Here is a 7,698-nt window from a genome sequence, read left to right on the forward strand (position 1 = left end):
AATTCTGATAGCTCTTGTTCTAATGTAGTTTGATGGAGTTCTTTTTCACAATCAGTCATGAGTGTATTTTGGTTGGATGTCATTACATGAGTTTATCGTCCCTGTCTTGCACATTATTTTTGACTCACTTATACTTTTATTCACATTGAAGGATTTTATTATTTTGTGCAGACATGTCGTGCTATGCTAATTGTTTTTGATAATTCAAGGCTGTATTTCAAATAAGTAGAATAGTGCGGATTTAAAGTTGTTTTAGAGGCTTAATCGCTAGAGAGAGATAACATTTTTTCATTTTTGACAAGTATAATCTCTTTAAACTATATAGATCGGAACAAAACATTTATTTCAGAATAGGAGTGTTTAAAGTTAAAAAATACATTTGTGAATAAATTAGAAACTTCAAATTAAACCAATTAGAGAAGATGGGAAATTAGTTTCAGAGTGCCAGATTTGTCAAACATTTAATGAACGACCGGCGCTAAAACAAACCTGGTATTTTCCAAACCGCTCCGTGGCCGGGAGCTGAAATTGTGATTGAGTTTACTGACATGGGTGAAAGGGTAAATGGCAAACATTAGCTTCTTCGTTGATGGTTGATTTCTTCTCCGGTTGGCCTGAAACCTAGCCGTACGCAAAGGAGGATTCGACCTCAGTAATCAAGACACTTATTAACCATTACAGCCCAACCCATGGTTTTTCAGCCTTGGTCCGATCTGATAATGGCACACACTTTGACAACAATTGGCTAAAATAAAATCACAAACCCAAATGATTTGGGTTCAAGCATTGCCAATAGCGTCATTGAACGTCTGCACATTTCGAACCTCTCACGGGCCGATTGATGCCTGGACCGGCAGCCATATTGGTGCCTCCGGAAGATGTGCCAAAAGCACACCTAACACATGCAGCGTATTGGTCATACCTTAATGTTCTTGTTTCCAGTGTGTCTGCTCAGGTGGTGGAAAAAGCAAAGTCATTTGCTGCTGAAGAGACCTTGGAGCCTGACCCCATACGTGTATGTGCGAGTTATATCCAGAATGTGGACGAACCAGGGTCGAAGGGACAACCCACGCAGCGCAGCTTGGTGACAAACGACAGTAGTGGGTTCACTATTCTCAATTGCGTCCTGCTCCTGACCTTCATGGAGAAAGTGCGAAAACCCAAATTTGGTATTGTATTGGAACAGGGTGCCAGATGGACGCCAATATTCAGGCTATTGGTTGTATTTGATGGGTCATATAATGGATTCCAGTTGGGAAACGCTAATTACAACACAGGCCGGAAATTACTGGGCACCAGGTAACAGTAAAGTGGCAAAGTACTACCGTAATAAGGTCACATAAAAAAAATAGAGGAAACACTGATTTTAGTGGTCGCCATGGGTAATCAGTCAATTACGCCACCCAATGACGACATATGTATAGTCAATATGTCTTGTTGGGCATTTGCAGTATAGGCTTATGCAACTGGACCAGAACCATATTTCCCTATAATTATTTGTGAAAACCAAACAATGTCGCCATCAGAAGCTCTGAAAGTAAATAATTATACAAAGGATAATGGAGTAATAGTCACCATTGTTCGAACAATCGATGTTTGGTTTCGAGTAACGACTGGCATTACAGCGATTTTGAATAATTGGCTGTTGATGGTAGGACAAGCAGCGAACACCACGGACGGTGATTGCCTAATATGCATATGCATGAGTGTTGTTCAAAGTATTTACGGCAGAAATCAATCAGATTTGTGTAATACCATTATTAACACAGTCTTGGTTAACTGGTAACTGCTCCCAATACAACAGAGTCTATCCAATGACAACAATTGACTAACAAAAAACTGTGTTTGATAAGCATGTGGCAAGGCCAAATTTACAAGTTTGAGATTGCATGGGAGGGGGGCACTAGTGGGGCAAATTGATTGTACTTGGTGTCAGACACAATAAAACCTCATGACCCCATTGCCTCGCGCGGATGTATGGTTGTGGTGCCGGACTTACAAATTGTATGATGGACTTCTTAAGAATGCCAGAGGGGTGTGTGCTTTAGTGTCCTTGATAATGCCAGTGTAAGGTACACCTCTTGACTTTCAGACAATCAGCATTATGTGGGACGGACCAATAAAGGACTTACTTTCCTGACACAGACCTGCCTCCCCAGAGTGGATGTACAACAATGACCCAACTTACATTGACGCAATAGGAGACCCAAGAGGGGTTCCAGACGAGTACAAAATGGTAAATCAGGTGTCACCAGGGTTCGAAAGTGTGGTGATGTGGATCATTCCCAATCAAAATGTTAACAGAATCAATTACATTCATTATAATGTGCAAAGGCTGAGCAACTATACACACGAATCTTTACTAGCAGTGCATGAATAATTGGTTGCCACGTCACTTATGGCGTTGTAAAACCGCATGGCCCTACATATGAGCAGTAGCAGTAGCTCAGGAGGTAGAGCGATCGTTTTAGGATTAAGGGATCCCAGTTAGAATCCCGGCTTGTCCATGTTACATGCCGAAGTGTCCTTGGGTAAGACAATGAACCCCCAACACCCCCAATAAGCAGGTTAGCGCCTTAAATGGCTGCACAGATTACGGCCGCTATTGGGAAATGTGAAGCACAATGTAAAGCGCTTTGGGAAGTCATTGACTTGAAAAGCGCTATATAAATGCAGATCATTTCATTTCATGACATAAACAAGGTGTGTGTGGAATGCTTGGTGACCGATGCTGTTATATATCCCCAACAACATTGCCCCAGGAAGCCGACTGACCAGAGATCTTGAAGGCTCACGGACACAGAATAAAAAGGTGAAAGAACATTCAGGTGTGAACCACAGTATGTGGGAAAGTTGGATGAAAATGTTGGGTAATAGGAAAGGGTTAATTAAAATTTCCATTTTGCTTGCTGTTGCTGTTTTTGCATCTATTATGATACTTTGCGGTTGTTGTTGTATCCCATGTATTAGATCTATTGTAGTAAGATTCATCTAGAAAACGGTGGGGACTTTGCCTCTGGGTGGTCAGTATGTTTTGGTGTCCACAGACGGATGGAAGCGTGGGGCCATCATATGATATCACTTTGGAAGCAGGGGTGTAAGAGCATCCACCACACATAAATTGAAACAAAATGAGGCCATGAGAGAGAGTGAAGGATTTTATTATTTTGTGCAGACATGTAGTGCTATGTTGTTTTTAATAATTCAAGGCTGTATTGCAAATAAGTAGAATTGTGCTGTTTTAAAGTTGTTTTAGAGCAGGGGTTAACCAGGAGGGGCAGGCGAGCGCACAACAAAATAATACAAATAATAATGATATTCTTTTAAAAAGTGAATTTTAACTGAAATTATACATTTTCAGTTGCTGTTGTTTAGGGGGTTTACGGTAGCGCCCCTCCTCCTCTGCTTCATGTGTGAGTGTGTGTCTGCGCCACGCCGCGCCTTGCAGATTTTTGTGATCTATCCAAAATAAGAACGGCACCGTTACCCCCTCCAACCAATGCCGCCATTCCTCCAGCGCTAGCTTGACGGCCAACAATTCACGATCCCCCACATCGTAGTTGCGTTCGGCCGAGGACAACCGCCGGGAAAAGAAAGAGCACGGGTGCATCTTCTGGCCCTTGTCTGACCGCTGGGACAGGACGGCACCAACTCCCATATCTGAGGCGTCCACTTCGACTACGAGTTGGCGTGCGGGGTCAGGTACCTGGAGTTTAGGAGCCATAGAGAAATGGTTCTACAGACAGTTGAAAGCCTCATTGGCTGCGGGGAACCACCGGAACGGCTCCTTCGGGCTGGTGAGGACCATGAGGGGAGCTGCCACCGAGCTGTAGTTCCTGATGAAGTTGGCGAATCCTAGGAATTGTTGAAGTTTCTTGCAAGACTCCAGGACAGGCCAAGAAGTAACGGCTGATACTTTGGCAGGGTCCATCTAAAGGCTCCCCTCCGACACAGTGTAGCCCAGGAATGAATCCGTCTCAGCATGCAACTCGCATTTCTCCGCCTTAACAAATAGAAAGTTCTCCAGGAGACGACGGAGAACGAGCTGGACATGTTTTTGGTGCTCCTCGAGGGACTTCGAAAAAATCAAAATGTCAGGTACACATATACAAAGCAATTGTATGTCAATGTCATTAATCAAGGATTGGAAAACGGCGGGGGCATTGGTTTTCCCGAATGACATTACCAGGTACTCGTAGTGGCCGGTGGGTGTGTTGAACGCTGTTTTCCACTCATCTCCCTCCCGGATTCAGACCAAATTGGAGGCATTTCGCAGGTCAAGCTCAGTGAAGATCCCCCCTGTAGAAGTTCAAAAGCAGAGGCAAGCAGTGGCAAAGGGGAACGATTCTTAACCGTGATGTCATTAAGCCCTCGATAGTCTATACAGGGCCGGAGTGACCAGTCCTTCTTTCCGACAAAGAAGAACCCCGCCCCCGCTTGAGAAGAGGAGGGGCGAATAATACCAGCCGCCAAGGCATCAGAAATGTACTCCTCCGTAGCCTCTCTCTCGGGAACTGACAAGGAGTTGAGGTGGCCCCGAGGAGGAGCGGACCCTAGCAGAAGGTCAATCGCACAGTCGTAAGGTCTATAAGGCGGTAGGGAAGAGGCCTTAGCTTTACTGAACACTTTCCGTAGGTGGTGGTGGGACTTTGGACAGATCGGGTGGAGCCTATGGAGAAGTGGAACGGTCAGGGTAAGGAGCGGCTCGCAGACAGGTTTGGTGACAGTCCATGCCCCATTCCAGTATCGACCCAGTATGCCAGTCAAAGTGGGGGTTGTGTTGGACCAACCATGGATGGCCCAGAACGAGGGGTTGGCTCGGGGAGTGAAGTAAATGGAATCGGATCATCTCTCACTGATTTCCAGACAACTTTAATTCTATGGGTCCCGTTATTTGAGATATGGTGCCCAACAGGTGACCATCTAAAGCTCGGGCTGACACCGGATTAGGAAGGGGTTTCACGGGTATCCCTAATTTTCGTGCGAGGGACTGATCAAGGATATTAGCTTCAGCGCCAAAATCGATCAGGGCAGGTAAAGTCTGAGGTGAACCGGGAAGAAGGAGATGGGCCTGGAGGACCGGTCTTTCAGTCTTGGGGCACGAAACTAAAGCCGAGCTCAATCGGACGTCCCCTATGTCCGACGAGCGATGGCTTTTAACGGACAATTGACCACTCTATGACATTCGCCGCCGCAGAAAAAACATAGCTGTTCGGAACGCCTTCACTGGCGTTCTTCGACCGAGACGGATGTACGATCCACCTCCATCATCTCATAGGGCAGGGGTGGCCAACCATTCAGCGACTAAGAGCCAATTTTTCGTCTGTGTTACTACAAAGAGCCACATCATAGTTGTTAACGGGGGCGAGTTGATTATTTTTTTTCTTTGTTACTAAAAAGCCACATTATACACATAAACATCTTTTAATCATGTACACACGCATACGCAAATCTCTACTCGACTAGATCTGATGAAAATAACCACACCAACATGATAACACAATAATTTTCAACAGTCAACATTGTGAGCACTGTTCCAGATCCATTATCGACTTGAGGTCTGAGAGCTTGGGATAGTCCTTGTCCTTCTCTTCCATGAACAGTTTCACTGGATCCAAAAGCTCAAAGAAGCGAGATAGTACCTGGCTTTTTGACAGCCACCTCACAGTGCAGTGCAGCAGCAGGTCACCTGGAAGTCCTTGGTCCAGTTCAGCGATGATATTCCTGAATATCCACCGGTTAAGCGCATGTGTGCAGATGAAGTTGACGATTTCCATCACAGGTTTCATGACGTTGTCAAATTTGAGTGATTTAGACACGAGTTGCTCCCTGTGGATGATGCAGTCTAAATCCCAAAAGTCTGGAAATGTTTGATCAGCTTTGTACAGTCCCACAAGCCCGTTCATTGATCCGATGATGGCTGGCGCTCCATCCGTAGCTCTTGCAGTTAGTTTGTTTGCCGGTGTTGTGCCCTTTTCCGACTCCTATGCAAATTCCTCCCCCCCCTCCGATTTTAAATGAAAAAAAACAACAATGATTTGTTTACACCGCGGGATCCAATGCAACCAGGGTTTCATTCACAATAAAAAAGACATTACATACGGATATTATAGTAAATCAAATAAATATTATTTGTGTACAATTAGTTGTGATTGCGGAAATCATAGCGTACAGTGACGTTGGTGACTTTTCCATCCGCGTTAACAAACGCATTTTGTAAAATACGATCGCGCTTTATTGTTTAAATAAACGCGTTATATAGACTAGTATCTCCCAATTATCATAATTAGCTTGCTTTATTGTTTTAATAAGCGTTTTATATAGAATACGATCAGGGGGGGAGGAATTTGCATAGGAGTCGGAAAAGGGCACAACACCGTGCTATGTTCCAAGCTAACTGATACGAAGCAAGCGTTACGGTCTCAGAGTGTTTCATAATTTTTTTTTGAAAGAAATGCAACTGTTTTTCTGCTTTGCTTTTCGTAGTCAACAACTTTTTCTTACTAAGTTCAGTCCCTTTTGGAAATTCCTGTTCGATGTTAGCTAAACATTCTTGATGCATGTCATGTTACAGCTTCGAAAGAGCCGCATTGAACCAGTTTATAACACCTCCTAAAGAGCCGCATGAAACTAGTTCAAGAGCCGCATGCGGCTCGAGAGCCGCGGGTTGGCCACCCCTGTCATAGGGGGTGGTGGATGCGGTTGTGGCGTTCGTTACATCACCCGCTTCTTGAGCTGGCCTGGTGACGAATCAGCTGGGACTTCCCCTTTCCCGGCGTCTCGCCTGAACCCTTCGGTCGATCCGGGCGGTCAAGTCAATTCATCCTGAAGGTAACCGGCCAAACTGTGGAGGTAGGCGTCGACCAGTTCCTCCTCATTCCACTGACTTTGGGTCGCTAGAGTACGGAAGTCGATTGCGTAGTCGGCAATGGAACGGCTCCCCTGGCAAATCTTCATGAGCGAATGGGCGGCGTCGGCCGACGAGGAACCAGTGTCAAAAACCTTAGTCATTTTTTGGGCCAGGAGGCTAAAGGAGGTGCACGCCGTCTCCCCTCGTTCATATGCGGCCGTTCCCCAGAGGCGGGCTCTTCCAGATAAATTATTTATTACAAAGGCCACTTTCGCCGCTTCGGTCGCGAAGTTGCGGGGCTGGAGCTCGAATATCAGCCGACAATTTACAAGGAAGGGACGGATCTGGGCGGGATCCCCACAGAACTTCTCCAGCGTACCCACTCGTGGTTTAGCGAAGCTGGCGCCGAGCTGATCGGGAAGGGGCGGAGTCGGATTTTGTGGCCGGTGTTGTGCCCAAATCCGACTCCTGTGCAGATTCCTCCCCCCCTCGCGTGAACGCGCATTCTGCTGCACTTCCAACTAAAGCGATCGTATTCTATATAAAACGCTTATTAAAACAATAAAGCTAGCTAATTATAATAATTGGGAGATCCTAGTCTATATAACGCGTTTATTTAAACAATAAAGCGTGATCTTATTCTACAAATTGCGTTTTTTAACGCGGATGAAAATGTCACCAACGTCAATGTACGCTTCCGACAAAAGCGATCGTATTCTATATAATACGCTTTAAGAAAAAAAAAAGCGAGCTAATTATAACAATTGGGAGATCCTAGTCTATATAACGCGTTTATTTAAACAATAAAGCGCGATCGTATACTACAAATTGCGTTTGTTAACGCGGAT

The 7,698-nt window shown here is 45.2% G+C and overlaps 1 long non-coding RNA gene across 1 annotated transcript; it reads right to left on the reverse strand.

Moving 5' to 3' along the window:
- Positions 1 to 3,145: 3,145 nt before the first annotated feature.
- LOC148351198 (uncharacterized) lies at positions 3,146 to 7,307 on the reverse strand. The gene is made up of 2 exons (XR_015847105.1): positions 4,187 to 7,307; positions 3,146 to 4,075 (listed from the first exon to the last, which is right to left on the reverse strand). It is a non-coding gene; the product is annotated as an uncharacterized LOC148351198 (long non-coding RNA).
- Positions 7,308 to 7,698: the final 391 nt, after the last annotated feature.

This window comes from Urocampus carinirostris, chromosome 16 (assembly GCF_059441175.1).
Source record: "Urocampus carinirostris isolate Australia breed hairy pipefish chromosome 16, RoL_Ucar_1.0, whole genome shotgun sequence".
Taxonomy (NCBI): Eukaryota; Metazoa; Chordata; class Actinopteri; order Syngnathiformes; family Syngnathidae; genus Urocampus; species Urocampus carinirostris.